Source organism: Hevea brasiliensis, chromosome 15 (assembly GCF_030052815.1).
Source record: "Hevea brasiliensis isolate MT/VB/25A 57/8 chromosome 15, ASM3005281v1, whole genome shotgun sequence".
NCBI classification, from domain to species: Eukaryota; Viridiplantae; Streptophyta; class Magnoliopsida; order Malpighiales; family Euphorbiaceae; genus Hevea; species Hevea brasiliensis.
Genome location: NC_079507.1, coordinates 47,489,968 through 47,510,707, shown reverse-complemented (window position 1 = coordinate 47,510,707; position 20,740 = coordinate 47,489,968). Strand labels below are relative to the sequence as shown.

Genomic DNA, 20,740 nt, shown 5'->3' with positions numbered 1-20,740 from the left:
ACAACTCTGTACATTCTACTGTTTCGGTGACCGGTGTCGGTCCAGACAGCTAGAACGTCCGAAAAAATATTTAAACTAAAGTCAGGAACCATAGTTAACTCAAATATTAATAAGAAAAATTTAGTAAAAATTTTAGAATTAAAATACAATCAAATTAAACGAGCCGGTGCCCTAGCGATGGGTAACCCAGAGTGAAGTTGCGGTTCTCGCAACTAGGAACCCTAGACCCGGGGGAAAAATTAGAAGATAATTTTTGGGACTCCAGAGAAGGGTTATTGAGGTTCCCATGGCATTAGAATGCCAAGAAAATACCTAGAAAAAATTTTCAATCGGTACAGACAATTTTGACCCGTTAAGCCAAACGGAGGGCATTTTGGTCATTTCGCCTTCAGAGGTGATTTTTGGCCGACTTGTCCAGTTGAGTAAATAATTAATATGACATAAAATATGAATAAACATTACTAGAAATTAAATTGAAAATGAGTAGTGAAGGAAAGAAAAGAAAATGAGAAAAAAAGGCTTAATTATGACATAAGGTGATGTCATTAAAAGCCACCACCAATTGCAATCAAAACAACTAATTCATTAACTAATAAAAGAGATAAATGAAGACCAAAAATACAGCAGCCATCCTTCTCCCTCTTACCAGCCGAAACCTCTCCTTCTTCTTCCTCCATTGATGTTCAACCAAAAGCTCCCTTTCTCCCTTTGTTACACCACTAAACCCTAAACCCCTTTCATTAAAATTTGTCCACTCATCTCTTGGGAGAGTGTTTGGCAGCCTAGAAAAGGAAAGAAAGTGAAGATTTAACTTGGGAAAAATCTGCCACTTAAAGGTTAGTGCATCTATACACCTAAAACTCCTTACTTTCATGATTAAGGACTTGAATTTAGTGAGAAATTGTAGTTTAAATGAATAAAAGTTGTGTGTATGGCCACCGTAAATTTCGGCTGTCCTATTGAAGGAATAGAAATGGAGTGTTTTGATGGACTTAAGGTGGATTAGAGGTTATGTTTAAACCATCTACGCACGTGGTTAGTGAATGGGTTAGTAATTAAGGTGTGTTGTGAAAAACCTATAATGGGAACTAGGGTTTTAAGGGTGAAAATTGGACTTGGCATTTGAATTGATTAATGGACCTTCTAATGGTCAATTAGTGACCATTTAAGGCAAATTAATCATAATTTGAAGTGAGTTAATGCATGGCAAAACTGAAATGGAAGGCTGCCTAAAGACAGCAGAAATGAGGCTGAGATTCCAGCCCACTTAGACAGCCATAACTTTGGCTGTGTAGGTCCAATTGGTGTTTGGCCAATTGGACATGAAACTAGACTTATAATGGCACATTTTTGCTGAAGAAACCATGCCCAAAAGACCAAAGCAAGTGGACCAAAAGTTGGCCCCAATCCGGATACCCTGCAACAGCTCCTGCAGAAATGACCAAATGAACAGTAACTGTTCATTTGGCCATAACTCACTGTAGAAATGGTCAATTGACCTGAAATTTTTACAGAAACAAGTTAAGACATAGAAAAACAAATTTCATGAAGAAATCTACCCCAAATTATGACCAGAACCTAACCCAAATGGCAGTCACAGTCACTGTTCATGGTACTGTAGATTTGGTAATTCTGCAGTTTTGGCAATCCGGCCAGCTGTGGTTTTTGGACCATATCTGGAGCTACAAAACTCCAAATGGAGTGATTCAAAAAAAGAAATTCAACTAGACAAAATAAGGAACAACTTTCATGTTTACCATTTTCTCAAATTCTCACTGCAACAGTGCTCAATGAAACAGTAAAATCATGCTTCAAAATTTGAAAATTCTGCCCTTTTGATTTAAGCCTAGAAATGGTAATGGTAATCAATTCCAACAAGTTTTAAATGGAAAATGTGGTATGTTGGAAGTGTCAAAACCAATCTACCTATTTTCTATCCAAAAGTCAACATTTTTGTTGACCAATGAGGTGAATAGTGACACCAAAACTTGAAATTCACAAAGTGAAGAATTTAAAAGTTTCAAATGCCCTAGTATACCTAACAAGATTGGTTTGGATAGTTTGGCATGCCAATAGGGTTCAGTTAGCAGTACTGCACATGGCAATATGCCATTCTGTGATTTTATGGCTTTTAGCCATTCTGACCTTGTATTGAGATTTGGCCTTGTGCCTGATGTATTTACAGCTTGTTAGCTGTTCTGTTGCACACCGGGAGATGCATATGTGACCGATGGTGTGACGGCCCGAGGTACTAGATACCCAGTGCCAGTTTACCCGTTATCCAGTCCAGTCGTCTAGTGTAGGTTACTTGGGGCAACCAAATAAATAAAAGTGGACAAAGTAAATGATATACAAATACCAAACAAATAAAACATATACATTCGTTACATATTTATTTCTTGCTGTTTCTTTTATTTTATTATTGCACCACTAAGCATTATTGCTTAGCGCGTTGCTTTTGCCACGCGTAGGTTCTGGAGATACAGATCGTGAGCCCAGTAGACCGCAGACTGGGTGAGTCCATCCTGCAGTTCTGCACAGTGTCCGTGTCACCTCAACTTCTGCAGTGCATTGGTAGGAGACTAGGTGTCATTTTGATATTTTGTAACTAAATTTTTATTTTCTCATATGTATTTGGATTTATGTAATGTATTTTGATGTTCCTATAATTAATGAAAGTTATGGTTATGAATGCAAAATTTGAGCATTTATTTATTGTTTGTATATGAGTATTATGAGAAATGAATGTTTGAGAAATGAAAAAGTTGTTGAGATTTTGATATTGGAGTTTAAGATGATAAGATATGAATATTGAAAGTGTTTTTCACAGGTTCCGAAGAATTGTTTTCTCCATTTTTAGCCGGTATTCTGTCGAATTTTCTATAAAATTTTCCTAACCTCAAATAAATTATAATTTCAATAAATGAACTATATTTCACAAACTATATTCAAAACTATGACAAAAAAATTAATTAAGGTAAAATAGAGTGTGCCGGTACACCGTGTGACATAGCTTACTCGGATACACTGTAGCCGGGTAAGGGGTGTCACATTTAGTGGTATCAGAGCACGGTTTAGGCGTTTCTGGGCCTAAATTGAGTCCATACCATGCATTGCATTTGTAAGAGTCGAGGTGACACTAATGCAGATCTGTTTGTCTTTGTTAAATAGGATATGGACCCTTCATCTCAAAGAGCAGTCGAGGAGGGAGTGGAGAGTCATGCTCCACCTGTAGCAGCTGAGACTGGGGGCATGGGAGAACCTGCTCCGCCAGCTCAAGCAGAGCCTGCTCAGCCTCCACAGGCCATGTTCCAGCAAATGGCCGATTTCTTTAGACAAATGGCCGGAGTAATGCCAGCACCACCACCACCTCCACCTCCACAGCAGAAATCACACCTGGAAAGGCTAAGAAAGTTTGGAGTAATGGACTTTTTCGGTAAGAGAGAAGATGACTCGGTTGCAGCCGAGAATTGGTTGAACAGAACAGGCAGAGTTCTAAAACAACTCCACTGCACCCCAGAGCAAAACCTAGAAGCTGCCATATCCCTGTTGCAAGATGATGCTTATGAATGGTGGGATACTGTGTCCAGTGAAGTGCAGCCAGAAGCTATAACTTGGGACTTCTTTCTCTCAGAATTCAAGAAGAAATATGTGGGTACTGTATACCTGGAGAGAGAAGAAGAGAGTTCATTAATCTGAGGCAGAGACAGCTATCAGTGGCCGAGTATGAGAAGGAATTCGTCCGATTAAGCCGCTATGGAAGGGAGATAGCCCCTAATGAAGCTAAAAGATATAAGAGATTTGAAGAGGGACTAAATGACAACATAAAGATCCAGCTCACTGCCTTGGGAATCACAGAATTTAGCAAGTTAGTAGAAGCTGCAATAAGGATTGAAAAAGTAAGAATAAGTGAGCAGACCAGAAGGGATAGACAGCAGAAGAGGGGCCCGGGTCAGTCTAGCTCATCTCCTGCACCTGGGAAGAAGTTCAGAGGTCCATCTGTACAAAGTTCGGTCGCCTACAAGGTCGTGGTCGATCTCAGGGGCCCAGGCCACAGTTCACCCCTAGGAGAGGTCAGTCCACACCATCAGTGGGCAGCTCTCCAGGGATGGGGTTCAGGGGACCAGCCCCAACATCTTTTGCATGTCCACACTGTCTGAAATGGCACAAGGGGGAATGTTGGAGAGTAACTGGTGCCTGCTTAAGATGTGGGTCGACAGAGCATCAGTTAAGGAACTGCCCACGTAGAACTACTACAGCTGCTTCAACACAAGCGCATGCACTGCCCGCACTAGAGGGTAGAAAATCTGCAAGTCTCGAGGTCAGTAGGACCATCACAAAGGCTCGTGATTCGAGCCAGAGAGAGGCCCGATGACCACCTGTAAGAGCTTATGCTATTAGAGCTCAGGAGGAGCAAGATGCCCCGGACGTCATCAGGGGTACGTTCTCCCTCTACAATACACCTGTGCATGCATTGGTGGATCTAGGATCCACTCATTCATATATCTGCATCAACCTATAGAAAGGGGGATACTAGTAGGGGAGAGTGACCAAGACATTCTGGTCACTAATCCATTGGGCCACAGTGTAGTGGTGAACAAAGTATATAAGGGTTGCCCGTTAAGGATTCAGGGGTATGAATTCTTGGCAGACTTAATTGAGTTGCCTTTCCACGAGTTTGAAGTGATTTTGGGAATGGACGGTTGTCACGTCATCGTGCAATAGTTGATTGCAAATTGAAGAGAATTTCTAAAAACTTCAGAGGGTAATGAGATCACAATTGTGGGGAAAGGACGATTTCTTGTCCAATGTCATCTCAACCACGATTGCAAGAAGAATGATGAGAAAAGGCTGTGAAGCCTACCTAGCACATGTGGTGGATACTAGGCAGGCTAAGCCAAACCTGAGTGGTATACCCACAGTAAGAGACTTCCCAGAAGTATTTCTTGAAGAATTGCCTGGTTTGCCGCCAGATAGGGAAGTTGAATTTGCTATTGAGACAACTGCACAAAGACCCATTTCCATTGCTCCTTATAGGATGGCACCCACGGAATTGAGGAGTTGAAAAACTCAGTGCAAGAGTTACTTGATAAGGGGTTCATACGCCCCAGTGTGTCACCATGGGGAGCTCCCAGTGCTGTTTGTGAAAAAGAAGGATGGGACTTTGAGGCTATGTATCGACACTGCAGATTGAATAAAGTGACTGTGAAGAACAAATATCCGTTGCCTAGAATTGATGATCTGTTTGATCAGTTAAAGGGAGCAGGAGTATTTTCTAAGATTGATCTCAGATCAGGGTATCATCAGTTGAGGGTGAAGGATGTAGATGTGCCCAAGATTGCATTCAGGACCCGGTATGGGCATTATGAATTTCTGGTGATGCCCTTTGGCCTAACAAATGCACCAGCGGCATTCATGGACCTTATGAACCGTATCTTTCATCCATACCTAGATTGGTTCGAAGTGGTCTTTATTGATGATATTTTGGTGTATTCCAAGACCAGTGAAGAGCATGATGAACATTTGAGGATTGTTCTACAAACCCTGAGAGAAAAGAAGCGGTATGCTAAGTTGTCCAAGTGTGATTTTTGGTTGAATGAGATTGCATTCCTTGGACACATAGTGTCAGGTGATGGGATTAGGGTGGATCCCAAGAAAATAGAAGCAGTGATGGAATGGAAGCCTCCCAGGAATACAACTGAGGTCAGAAGCTTCTTGGGGCTAGCTGGGTATTACAGGAGAAAATGTAGAACTCCAGTGTGCTGGACTGAATTGGGCGAAGACAAACTGGTGGGGCCAGACCTGGTGAAACAGACTGAGGAGAAAGTGAAACTAATCAAAGCTAATCTGAAGGTTGCCTCAGACAGACAGAAATCTTATGCCGACCTGAAGAGAAAAGAAATAGAATATGTGGTTGGCGACAAAGTGTTCCTCAAGGTATCACCGTGGAAAAAGGTATTGAGGTTTGGAAGAAAAGGTAAGTTAAGCCCTAGGTTCATTGGCCCATATGAAGTCATTGAACGTGTGGGTCCAGTGGCCTATAGGCTAGCTTTACCACCAGAGCTAGACAAGATCCACAATGTGTTCCACGTGTCTATGCTAAGAAGATACCGCTCAGATCCTTTACATGTCATCTCCAGAGAAGAAATTGAAATACAACCGGATTTGACATATGAAGAAGAACCTCTACGGATCTTGGCTCGGGAAGTGAAAGAGTTGAGGAACAAGCAGATTCCATTGGTGAAAGTGCTTTGGAGGCACCACAACACCGAAGAGGCAAGTTGGGAAAATGAAGAGACGATGAGGCAACAGTTCCCTCAACTGTTTGCATCAGGTAAAATTCGAGGACGAAATTTAAATTAGAGGGGAAGAGTTGTAACACCCTCCCGGTAACAACTCTGAACATTCTACTGTTCCGGTGACCGGTGTCGGTCCGGACAGCTAGAACATCTGGAAAAATATTTAAACTAAAGTCAGGAACCATAGTTAACTCAAATATTAATAAGAAAAATTTAATAAAAATTTTAGAATTAAAATACAATCAAATTAAACGAGCCGGTACCCTAGCGATGGGTAACCCAGAGTGAAGTTGTGGTTCTCGCAACTAGGAGCCCTAGACCCGGGGGAAAAATTATAAGATAATTTTTGGGACTCCAGAGAAGGGTTATTAAGGTTCCCATGGCATTAGAATGCCAAGAAAATACCTAGAAAAAATTTTCATTCGGTACAGACAATTTTGACCCGTTAAGCCAAACGGAGGGCATTTTGATCATTTCGCCTTCAGAGGTGATTTTTGGCCGACTTGTCTAGTTGATTAAATAATTAATATGACATAAAATATGAATAAACATTACTAGAAATTAAATTGAAAATGAGTAGTGAAGGAAAGAAAAGAAAATGAGAAAAAAAGGCTTAATTATGACATAAGGTGATGTCATTAAAAGCCACCACCAATTGCAATCAAACAACTAATTCATTAACTAATAAAAGAGATAAATGAAGACCAAAAATACAGCAGCCATCCTTCTCCCTCTTACCAGCCGAAACCTCTCCTTCTTCTTCCTCCATTGATGTTCAACCAAAAGCTCCCTTTCTCCCTTTGTTACACCACTAAACCCTAAACCCCTTTCATTAAAATTTGTCCACTCATCTCTTGGGAGAGTTTTTGGCAGCCTAGAAAAGGAAAGAAAGTGAAGATTTAACTTGGGAAAAATCTGCCACTTAAAGGTTAGTGCATCTATACACCTAAAACTCCTTACTTTCATGATTAAGGACTTGAATTTAGTGAGAAATTGTAGTTTAAATGAATAAAAGTTGTGTGTATGGCCACCATAAATTTCGGCTGTCCTATTGAAGGAATAGAAATGGAGTGTTTTGATGGACTTAAGGTGGATTAGAGGTTATGTTTAAACCATCTATGCATGTGGTTAGTGAATGGGTTAGTAATTAAGGTGTGTTGTGAAAAACCTATAATGGGAACTAGGGTTTTAAGGGTGAAAATTGGACTTGGCATTTGAATTGATTAATGGACCTTCTAATGGTCAATTAGTGACCATTTAAGGCAAGTTAATCATAATTTGAAGTGAGTTAATGCATGGCAAAACTGAAATGGAAGGCTGCCTAAAGACAGCAGAAATGAGGCTGAGATTCCAGCCCACTTAGACAGCTATAACATTGGCTGTGTAGGTCCAATTGGTGTTTGGCCAATTGGACATGAAACTAGACTTATAATGGCACATTTTTGCTGAAGAAACCATGCCCAAAAGACCAAAGCAAGTGGACCAAAAGTTGGCCCCAATCTGAATACCCTGTAACAGCACCTGCAGAAATGACCAAATGAACAGTGAACAGTAACTGTTCATTTGGCCATAACTCACTGTAGACATGGTCAATTGACCTGAAAGTTTTACAGCAACAAGTTAAGACATAGACAAACAACTTTCATGAAGAAACCTACCCCAAATTATGACCAGAACCTAACCCAAATGGCAGTCACAGTCACTGTTCATGGTAATCAGATTTGTAATTCTGCAGTTTTGGCAATCCGGCCAGCTGTGGTTTTTGGACCATATCTGGAGCTACAAAACTCCAAATGGAGTGATTCAAAAAAAGAAATTCAACTAGACAAAATAAGGAACAACTTTCATGTTTACCATTTTCTCAAATTCTCACTGCAACAGTGCTCAATGAAACAGTAAAATCATGCTTCAAAATTTGAAAATTCTGCCCTTTTGATTTAAGCCTAGAAATGGTAATGGTAATCAATTCCAACAAGTTTTAAATGGAAAATGTGGTATGTTGGAAGTGTCAAAACCAATCTACCTATTTTCTATCCAAAAGTCAACATTTTTGTTGACCAATGAGGTGAATAGTGACACCGAAACTTGAAATTCACAAAGTGAAGAATTTAAAAGTTTCAAATGCCCTAGTATACCTAACAAGATTGGTTTGGATAGTTTAGCATGCCAATAGGGTTCAATTAGTAGCACTGCACATGGCAATATGCCATTCTGTGATTTTATGGCTTTTAGCCATTCTGACCTTATATTGAGATTTGGCCTTGTGCCTGATGTATTCTGACTTGTTAGCTGCTGCACACCGGGAGATGCATATGTGACCGATGGTGTGACGGCCCGAGGTACTAGATACCCAGTGCCAGTTTACCCATTATCCAGTCCAGTCGTCTAGTGTAGGTTACTTGGGGCAACCAAATAAATAAAAGTGGACAAAGTAAATGATATACAAATACCAAACAAATAAAACATATACATTCGTTACATATTTATTTCTCGCTGTTTCTTTTATTTTATTATTGCACCACTAAGCATTATTGCTTAGCGCGTTGCTTTTGCCACGCGTAGGTTCTGGAGATACAGATCGTGAGCCCAGTAGACCGCAGACTGGGTGAGTCCATCTTGCAGTTCTGCACAGTGTCCGTGTCACCTCAACTTCTGCAGTGCATTGGTAGGAGACTAGGTGTCATTTTGATATTTTGTAACTAAATTTTTATTTTCTCATATGTATTTGGATTTATGTAATGTATTTTGATGTTCATGTAATTAATGAAAGTTATGGTTATGAATGCAAAATTTGAGCATTTATTTATTGTTTGTATTTGAGTATTATGAGAAATGAATGTTTGAGAAATGAAAAAGTTGTTGAGATTTTGATATTGGAGTTTAAGATGATGAGATATGAATATTGGAAGTGTTTTTCACAGGTTCCGAAGAATTGTTTTCTCCATTTTTAGCAGGTATTCTGCTGGATTTTCTATAAAATTTTCGGAACCTCAAATAAATTATAATTTCAATAAATGAACTATATTTCACAAACTATATTCAAAACTATGACAAAAAAATTAATTAAGGTAAAATAGAGTGTGCCGGTACACCGTGTGACATAGCTTACTCTGATACACTGTAGCCGGGTAAGGGGTGTCACAAATACATTGATAAGAGTAAACTCCATGTGCTTGTCATACATGTCACTGGTTCGACCTACTTATCATGTATAAGTGCCTATCATGTTTGTTATATGGCATGAGACTCACCATTCCATCTTATTTATATCTCATATAAATAACTTGGGAACAAACATGAATATAATTTCTCTGGATAACTCATGTCCTTATTGTGAAGTATCCTCGATTGTGAACCTATTTATGATACTTTGTGCTAGAAATACTGTCACTCATATTCTTAACAACTTAAGAATAGAATTTCTAACAAAATATCAATGGACCTTTTCTATTACACATTAATATATTATGTAAACGGAAAAGTAAAAATGCCTTTTATTAATAAAAATATATACACGATACGTACTAAATGATATGCTCTAGGGCATACTACTAACACAAACATGCCAATTTTTGTCCTGAAGTTAGGTAATGAAAATCTTAATTACCTCTCCATTGTCATCTTGATCAGAATCCACTTCATCAACCTCCTGAAATAATAATAATACAAGAATACTATATGAACATTCAACTGAGAAACCTTGACAATCTCAATTTAATTAGTAAAGTCATTATAAAGAATAGAAAATCCAAGAAGATAGTAATAATAAAAAAAGAAATATGTATGATGATGTTACATTGTTGAAGTACTTCCGAGGATTGGTCCACAAGTCCTCCCTAATTGTGTCTACTAGCTCCTCTTTTGAGCGAAAAACCTCATTTAGATTATGCAATTTTAGGAACCAGTTTGCTGAATGATTTCATATGAAGGCGTTAGGAAGCATGGTTAAGGCTTTAGAGGATGGATTTCAAAAATTTTATCTAGGGTTTCATGCATACATGCAAGTGTATTATGATCCTAGCCTTTCTCTAATGCCCTAAAGCATGTCAAAACACTCTTTTATCATGCATTTGTAATTCATTTGCCATTAAAGATTGAGGTTTAACAATTAAACCTAGCAAACCCTAACTAAAAGAGGGTTTAAAGACAACTAACCTGAAAGGGTAAAGAATTAAACTTCTTGCTCCCTTTGGTAGTCTCCAAGAGCACCATTTGTTGCTCCTCTAGCTTGTCCACCACAAGCTTCCACCAAAATCACCTTAGGTAGCCTAAGTCCTCTCTTTAATGCTTGCCAATCACTAACAATTGGGGTATTTGCTTTAGGTAATTTCTATGGATGTATTTGAGCTAGAAACTTTTTCTAGTGTCTTTGATTCAAGAAAGAAACAAGCTTTCTTTCTATCATCAATGGAGGAAAAAACAAAAGAAAGAGAGGGAGAGAGAAGTTGCCATCTAAGATCTCAAGAAGGAAGAAGAAGTTAATTCTTCTTATCTTGTATTTATATACAAGAGACAAAACCCATTAATGGAGTGCCACATGTCAAGCTCCAATTTAATCTAGCTTTTTATGTGTCTTAATCTCATTATGACACTTGTTAAGACAAGATTAAATCATCAACAATCATCTTTCATCACATGGAAGATAAATGGCATACATCCATGAGTGACACGTGTCATCATCTCAAGGTACCACGTGTCACCTTATAAAATTATCATTTTGCCCTTGCAATGAATTTTGAGTTCTCAATCCAAAATTATAATTTCTCCCTCAAATTAATTAATTAATTAATTAATTAATCTCCATTAATTAATCTCACTATTAAATTCATATTCAAACTCTTTAAATATAAATTCAAATTTCATCATACATCCAATATTCAAGAATTAGTTTCAAGTCATGCTAGGGACTTTGCAATCTTATTGCAAACCAAATCTATTTAATTATTAATTAAACTCTTTAATTAATCAATTAAATCATAATTTACTTGGTGGTTAGCTTGTGTAGGTGTGTGATTTACTAGGCTTATTACTAATTGGCAATGAGAAATGATATTAACTCTTAATATCATTAGAACTCTTCCAACTCACAAATGATTTCCCCAAATCATTTTAGGCATCTCATAGACCATGGTTGACACCTAGCATAGGATGCCATGGCCACCCAATTAGCAATAAGAAATATCTTAAAATGAACCTTTAATCATACATCACCATGCACTAAAATCCTTCCGTATTATATCCCAATCCCATTAAGGGTCATGGTTGAGTCAAACCCCTTTTATGGAATCTTATGCACTCATTTGAAATCTGATTCTTGACATATAAGACTTTACCATGAGGAAACACCTTTCCTAAAATAGTTATTCGTCTTGGCCAGGAACTTAATCTTGTCAAGAATAGCTCAAATCCGCATAGGACTTTTAACCCTGTTTACTCATGGCTACGGATCACCTCTTGACTGAACACCTGTCCCAACATATGACTAATCTGAGCCAACACACACTGAAATATCCATACACAGTACAAATATGTAAGTGGTATGAAACTCAAACCACCCATTTAAGAGACAATCGTGTCATCTCAGGTCTAAGAATTATATGCACTAGTATGACACAGATAACATTTTATTGACTCGAGTAAATGCCATGTTCATGTTATCTGAATGTCATAAGTTCGACCTACTTATCTCATAAGTGCCCACTGTATTTATCTCGATATCTCATATCAGATGGCATGAGGCTCACCATTCCATATTCATCAGTATCTCATACTGATCAATGGAGATAAAAAGAGGTGATAGCTCTTTGGATATAATGTGGCCACCAAAATATCCTTTAGCTGCGAACTCTGATTTATAACAAATGTCCCATGTATTTTACCGCTCATATTCTTATCTCATAAGAATAGAACACATAACATATTGCTAATGGACAATTTCAAATAAATATGGTATTAAACACACATAACATTTAAATGAAACGTTCATTGCCATTATAATATTTACAATGTTATTTACAAGTTACAAGATTAGTGCATGCTCTAGGGCACACATAACTAACATCATATTGATCCCACTGTACAAATTCAAGTAATCCCACACAAAAACTAAAATATTATTTAAGAAGGGCCAAGAGAAAAAAAAAAGAAAAAGAAAAAAAACTAATTATCAAATGACCATCATTCATTAGTCATCACTGACAAATTATAAAACAAAAGGCAACTCTTACTTCATCTTGAAGCACTAATATGCTATTACCTTCAGTTTTATCAAACTAATCGAAAAAGCTACTTTCATACAATATTAAGAACATTAATACGCACATACAAGAAAACAAAATAAAATCTAGAATAATCATTTATTTATTTAGAAGAAAAAAAGCTTTACTCCATTTCTTAGGAGTTTCTACCCTGAAATGAGCTCTGAAATTAAACTGTTTTCCATTGTGAATGAAAGACTCAGCAATGTGTTAGTGTAAGGAAAAAAACAGTAACAATTTGGAAATAATCTAAGGACATTTACCAAATTACTTGAGTAGGAAATTCAGTATAATGAGCACTATATCTCCAATTTTATCATAAAGACTCTCATCCCTTTTAAATCTCATCAACAACTCTTAGGTATTCACAATTCTTGAACTTTTGATTCTTTTTTTCTTTTCTGCCTTTTGCTTTAACCATGGATGAGTAGACAAAGTACATACAAGAGCACATCCTTTGGCAGATGCCTTTTGTTGAGTACTCATGATAGATAAAATTTAACTAGGGTTAACAAAAATCTAGAACAAAGAAAAACACCTTAGAATCGGATTTTCAAGGGAAGAAGAACCAAAGAAAAATATATGCATTGCAATTTTAGTAATGGAATAGAAAGTGAATTAAGCTTAAACCAGACAACATGTGAGTGGAGACATTCTACAAGATAAAAAGCTAGTCCCATAATACACTCTATGTAACACCCCCTATTTGTGTAGCCTGGTATATTTCACTGTTTCGGTGACCGGTGTCGGTCAGGACAATTAAGGGGATTAGAACCACACTTAAGACAACTAGAGAAGACATAAATACAAATAATTAGTAATTGCCAATTAGTTAAGTATAAATAAGAAAAACAGAATATAAGAAGTTAAACGAGCCGAGAGTCACAGCGATGGGTGACCTTCTCGGGAAGGACTGCGAAGTCATTTTAAACTCAAATTTCGAATTGTCAAATATGACGCTACGGTCCTTAGGACCCTTATGAACATAGTGGAAAAGAGAAAATCATGAAAAAGAATTGTTAAGTCAGTCAAATAATTAGGTCAGGGAGCCGAAAGAAATATTGAATTATTTGCAAACTGGGATGAACCAACAAGGGGCAATTTGGTCAATTGACCCCGAGAGCTGACTCCTGACCTAACTGTCAAATAAAATCGGGGAAAAGAAAATTTCAGAATCAAGAATTAAATTAAAGAACTAATAGAAAAAAAAATGAAAAAGTGTAGGGAGATAACATCATGCATGACATCATGCATGATGCCATAAAAGTAATAATTAATATATTTAATTAATTAGATTTTTTTTTGGTCTTCCATAAGAAAAATTACATAAAAGAAATAAAAAGAAAAAAAATTCATTTTGGTCATCTTTTTTTCCTTGTTGCTGCCTCCCATCTCTCTCTCCCTCACCATAGTTAAACCTCCATTAAAGCTTGTCTTCAAGCTTTGAAACCCTTACCAAATCCTAACTTTTTCCATAATCACTCCATAAAATCTTATTCCCTTCCCTTGAAAAAGAAATTTAACAAGAAAGAAAGAAGAAAAGAGGAGAAAAATTGAAGATTGGATATCAAAGTTGAGGTAAGCACATCAATTTGAAAGTTTGAGATTTGATTGTTGTGTTTTTAGTTTGAATTAGCTTGTAATATGCTTAAAATGAAAAGAAAAAAATTGTGAGGGACCATTACTAAAATTCGGCCAGCATGAAGGGAATGGTAATTTGCATGATTTGATGGATTTGAATGAGTTTAGAAACTTTATTTAGTTGAATGGTTAGGATTAAAAGCACTAAATGTGGTTAAATGCATGAGGTTGGTGAATTAGGGTTTTGAACATTAGGGTTTATGGACCAAAAATGTGAGAAATGAGTAAATGATGTCTTTGACCTATTGTAAAGTGAAAAATGGTCATTTGTGACCAAATGAGTTGTGCTGGAATGGTTGGAATTAAAGCTAAATTCGGAGGGAGTGTGGTCATGCTGTTGGCAGCATGACCAAGTCAACTTTGAAGAACCAAAAATGAAATTTTATAAGTCCAATTGGTATGGGACCAATTGGGGATAAAAATAGACACTAAATGACACAATTTTCATTGAGGAAGCATGCCCAAAAAGTGACCAAAACCTAGTGAACAAATTGACCAAAGTTGAAAAATTGCAGGCTTCCCTGTACAAACTGACCAAATGAATAGTGTTCGTTCATTTGGTCATAACTCGAGCTAGGCAAGTCAAATGACCTGAAATTTTACCAGTGGTTAGATAAGATATAGACCTAAAACTTTCATGAAGAAACGAACCCAAATTCTGCTAGCAACCAAGCCATTTGGCCACCCCAAGTTGGTGACCCAAAACTGCCAGAACCAAAATTTGTCCAGAAAATCTGGGTTGTGTCCAATCCGGCAGCCATGGTTCAAATGGCCATAACTTGAGCTAAAAAAACTCCAATTGGAGTGATTCAAAAAGGAGAATAAACTTAAGACAATAGGAAACATTTTCTATGAAGAAAGGTTTGCCAAATTCCAACAGTAGAATGACCAATGGAACAGTGCAACTAGTGATACCAAAACCGAAAATTTGACAATTTTGCCTAAAGGACTTAAGCTTTGAGAAAATGACCAAAACCAACAAATTTAATGACCAAAATGTGGTATGTGGGTGAAGTTGGAGTTCTCATACCTATTAAGCCTTAAAAAGTCAACAATTTGACTAGCATAGTATAGTGAATAGTAACCCAAAACACAAAAATTTTGAGAACGTCGAATTTAGCACATTAAAGCTAGGTAAAAATGAAGTTAAATTTATTTTTGGATTTATGCTAAGTTATGGTACTGAAACACTGTGAAACTGTGTGTTTCAGCTGAAAAAGACTTGGAAGCTCTGAGAGACTGAGTCAAGGCCTAGAGGCGACTCACGTCAGGTCTGTGCACAATAATTCTTGTTTAAATATTTTATTCTCAAAAATTTGACTTATGTGATTAATTATGTACTGTGTTGCCATTTTATAATCGCAAATATGACTTTGGAAATTGATCAGATTTCTCATAAATTATTTAAATAAATTGTTTTGAATTGATTTTGTGTTCACACTTAGCCTGACAGTATCACATTATTCCTCCTCCATTTATGGGGTTGAGATCGTTTATTTTCCTCCCTCTTTGGCTTGCCAGTTGAGGTTGAGATCGGATGAGTACTCACTAGCTAGCTAGCCACCTCCCTCATTGATTTCGATTAATGGGGTTGTCGATTGCTTTGTCGTGGTGTACAACACGGCATTGATCGGAAATTTTGTGTCATGGCTCAAGTTGTGCATGATTTTGGTAACACTGTGTTTATTAAATTATTTGACTAAATTGTGTTATTATGAGCTTTGATAATTTGTGAAATGTGATTGAGAAATATTTAAATTGTGTTTCATCAATGAATGATTTATGTATTGTATTTTAAATTTTTATTGTGCACCACTGAGTATTTTTATACTCAGCGATAGCTTATTTTGCTGTCGCAGATAAGAGCAAGGAAAAAGCAGTAGAGTGAGCCGCTATTGAATTGTGGACCACACTGATCTTTTGTACGGGTATTATTTTATACCCTTGTAGTTAATTTTGATGTAAATATTATAACGCTTTATGTATCAATGTAAAGTTGAGCAGTTGTAAAATAAATTGTAATAATATTATTTTTTTTGGATTTTCTTCTGTAAATTAATATTTGTACTTGTGAATTTCATACTTTATGCATTGTGAATGAAGTTATTAAATATTTTAAGATGATAAATTTTGATTTGGATTGTGGAATTATTTTGAAGTGAATTGAATTGAGTTGATTTGAGATTTATTGGAGGTTGGGAGTTGAGAAAATTATTGAAAGTGTTTTTTTTTTTTCCAGATATTTGAAGAACTGTTTTCTCCAAATACAAATGGAACTCTGTCAAAATTTTTATAAAATTTGCTGCAAAATTAAAATGGACAAAAATTTTTACTAGTATTTAAACTTTGAATAAATGGTTTTTAATTCCTACCAAAATGCTCACCACTTCCAAAATGTAAGAAAATTGTTTTAAAATCCCTTGTAGGGTATTTAATGAGTTATCGGTAGGTGAAGTTCGGTAGTTCATTAAGTATTCTACGGGATCATGTTATGCCTTACAGAGGGGTAAGGTGTGACACTCCATTTCCCAATGGGTCAACCAATGAACCATCACTAACAAAAACAATAATAAAAGAGGCTAATGATCATGTAATTCAGAAATTTGCACACATCTTATTTCCACTTGGTTCATAGGTCACTGATTTTATTGCATTTGTGTCCAATGAGTCTAAACCTAAGGCAAGCACAATTACGGCACTAAGGTGGAAGCAAACATGAAAACAACTTGCTAATTTGGAATTGGAAGTTTAGTGATTGTGCTAAAATTACTAATAAGTTCAATTGCTATGGGTGAATTTAAACCTATACCCTATACCAATAGAAGGCCAACTTGAACCATAGACTGCACTCAACCAAAACCCACTCCATTCTCAATCATGATTAACATGAGTGGCATATATAGGGGAAAGCCATATGAGATTCTAATGGAGAAAATTACCCAACAAAGATACATGTCCTCTCCCATGTAAAGTTAAATTCACATCAACAGCACTGCAAGTTTCTCTTTTTTTATATATATAATTTAATTAGGTTCAATTATCTCCATCCATTAGCCAAATAAATGCAAAAAAGAAGATTTTAGCTTAACAAGTTTCCATCTAATTGACAAAACTTAATTTTTAAATTAAAAAAAAATAATAATAAAATGAGGTTCCCTATTAGCACTTTCCCTTGATAGCAATATACAATAACTTTGCAAGATTTTCCTATCTTGTAAAATTCTACAATAATTTGTTTATAGGAAAGAATCAACTACACCCAATGTATTACACCAAACCATAGAAGATTGCCACGTAGTATGAATGCTTTATAGTAGGCCAATGATTGATCATCATTTATCCTGAGTGTTTTACACTTCTCCATCCATAACATCATTTATTGGTTTGGCATAATACACTACAAGTAGCCAAGTATTTTCCTTTTTTTTTTAGCACACATAGAATGCCCAGTTGGACAAAAACATATGAGATGTCATGTCGTCCTATCTACTAGTATACAAATCAGGGAAAGAAAAGGCAAATATTCTTCCTGAAAAATTTAATAATGAATGTTTCTCATTAATCAAGCAATTTGCTTTATAAATTCCATATTTCAATCAACGTGTCCGAACATCTACTAACATTGAAGATGTCACGCTTTTTTTTTTTTTTCCTATAAACAAGCAAACCTTTTTAGCTGCCAAGTGCATAAAGTTTTGCATTGCTAATAGAGCAAAAGGTGGTTAGAAAAGTAACCTCCTCTTACCAAATGGTTATTTGTTTCCTTTCTTCTCATGGTTACCTCCATTCATAGTTCCCTACACATTAAAATTAATCATTAAACGTTCTATAAAAATAAAAGAGAGAAGGAGAGTAATACTTTCTAAGAAATACAAATGTTCTGTAAAAATATGAGAGATAAGGGGAGTAATACATGCTAAAGAAATACAAATGTAACCATTATCAAGCCTTCCTTCCACTGGATGTTTGCACCCATTATCTTAATCATCCCCTCATCAAAGAATGTAAAGGTTTTTCTCAGCTTTGTATTTTTAAAATGAGGATTTTCTTTGAAATTCTAAAAGTTAGGAGTGGAGAGCAAGAAAAAGGGAGGAAATCAGTAGTAACTCATCAATGATGTCACCATGCTAGAATAATAGATAAATAGCATCTCAAACCAAAAATTAAATAACAAATAATTAGAATGCTAGCTCACAAATATAAGATATTACAACAATGCCTACAACTAATAAAGAATGGATGGAAGAAGAAGCTTACAAATATAATGGAGTATCCTGACTTCATATCTTTGAAATCCTCCACATCAAGAGAATCTAGATACTTAAAGATCTATAATAATGACAAATGAATTGTTTTATTGAGAAAGCACTCACTATTAATATTGCCATAGAATGAAGAACCTTAGTTTTGTAATTCAATTCTAATAATAATAATAATAATAATAATAATAATAATAATAATAATAATAATAATAATAATAATAATAATAAATTGCAGCAAGATCCAAATAGTTATAATCAATTTTTATCATAAGCAAGTTCATTATATTTGAAATCAATTCCCATACCTTTTGGTTTTCCTCTATCAAAAGATAACATAGGGCTAGATGACTCAGAAACTATATCATGCATGTGCTAAATTAACCATAAGGAAATAACAATCAGTAATGAATTAGAAAATAGAAATTTAGGAGAACAAATGAATCACATATAACAGTTAACCAAAAGTCGGGAATAGCTTTGATGATCTCATTCTGTTGACATAGAAAGGCCTGCAGATCTCATTATACTTCTGCCTAACTTCAAGCACTTTGTCACTGGATCAATCTGCTGGGTGCCAAAGCAAATACCAAAATTCATGAATATTTTATCTAGTTCAAAAGTTCGAACAATATTTAATGGTCCACTCCAGTCCCATAATCATTTAAGAATAAAATGATAGATATTGAACCCGCATCTATGTTACATGGCCTTGTTTTATGCAAAATCACCAATTTAAATGATTCATTTAACAGACAATGTCCACATTTCCCTGTTAAAGAAGTTGCACAAAACAAAAAATAACAGGACTGCAATAGACTATTGCTACCAAAATTAGAGTTCCAACATTAGAACTAAATCAATTAGGAACTGACACATTTTACCAGAAATATCTCTACATTACCCTATTACAAAAAGTTGCACAAAAAAATAACTAGATTGTAGTAGACTATTGCTACTAAAATGCACATTAAAGTTTTGATATTAGAGCTAAGTCTAATGATAGACACAAATAATCTGCACAACCATGAAGCTTCCATCTCTTAATTCCCAAAAACAAAAATCCAAGCTTTATCCTTAAATACTTTATCATATCCACATTTCATCATTTTCCAAACACAAGAAACAACAAAACCAGTAAGTAACCATTAAACTCTCCCACCTATAATAAAGACAACAAATGGATGGAAATATTCACACTCAAGGGAACTCCACACAATCCAAAAATAAAAAAGAAAAAAGAAAAAACAACCTTGACCAATCTCATTAAGCCTCAACATAAAAACCTGCATGCACAATCATATCATTGTAGTAAAGCCCACAATGGCCACGGTTACGGATATGTATGAGTACATTTGATTCATAAAAGGAACATATGTGTGTTAATAAAGATATATGTAAAGATATAAGGAAGAGAGGGGGAATACCTTCTCAAGCTCCTCTTAGATCTCCTGTAAATTCCCAACAGAAATTATAAGTTCTCCATTCATCTATTTTAATACAAAGATTTTCTTAAGGGCATATGAACAGTAAAACAATACCCATTTTGACCTAAGGTAATTGAAAATACAAAGAAACTCAAGAGCTTGTAGTGTCTTCGTCAAAACCCATCATCCCTCTCTTTGTGTTTTCACATTCACTTTTCCTAATGACAAGAGGCTGTATTTTCTTTTCCCCATTTCTAAAGTAAGCACCTTTTACTTGCATCAAACATATCCCACAAAGGCAAATCGGTGGTTGCATTTTGTTGTTTTCGTTAAAGGGAAGGAGCGGATCATTGTTGTTGAATGTATGTTAAGGTTTGTTATATGCTTTATTTATATGTTTCTCTATCCATGTGGGTTATTTGTTGCTGTGGTTGTGGATGTCATTATGGGTGTGATACAATGCATTTAAGGGTTTGTTTATTGTACCTATTATGATAATTCATAAAAAAATGTGTAACACTCTCACTTTAAGTAGTCCGTACATTCTACTATTCTGGTGACTAATGTCTATCCAGACAGCCAGAATGTTTAGAACTATATTTAAACTAGAGTGAAGAGTCATAAATAACTCAAATACTGATAAGAAAAAAATTAAGGAAAAATTTAAGAAATGAAATGTAAAGAGGTTAAATGAGCCGAAGCCACGGAGATGGTAGCCCTAATGAAAAGTGGCTGTGAAGACAGTTGCTAACCCTAGACCTGAGGAAAACCCTGTGAAATAATTTTAGGGACTCCAGTAAAAAGTTATTCAGCCTTAGATGACAATATAATGCTAAGAAAACATGAAGAAAATTTTG

The 20,740-nt window shown here is 35.8% G+C and overlaps 1 pseudogene; it reads right to left on the bottom strand.

The window, feature by feature from the left end:
• Positions 1 to 18,113: 18,113 nt before the first annotated feature.
• On the bottom strand, positions 18,114 to 19,946 carry LOC110666666 (NAP1-related protein 2-like; annotated as a pseudogene).
• Between the last annotated feature and the right edge of the window lie 794 nt (positions 19,947 to 20,740).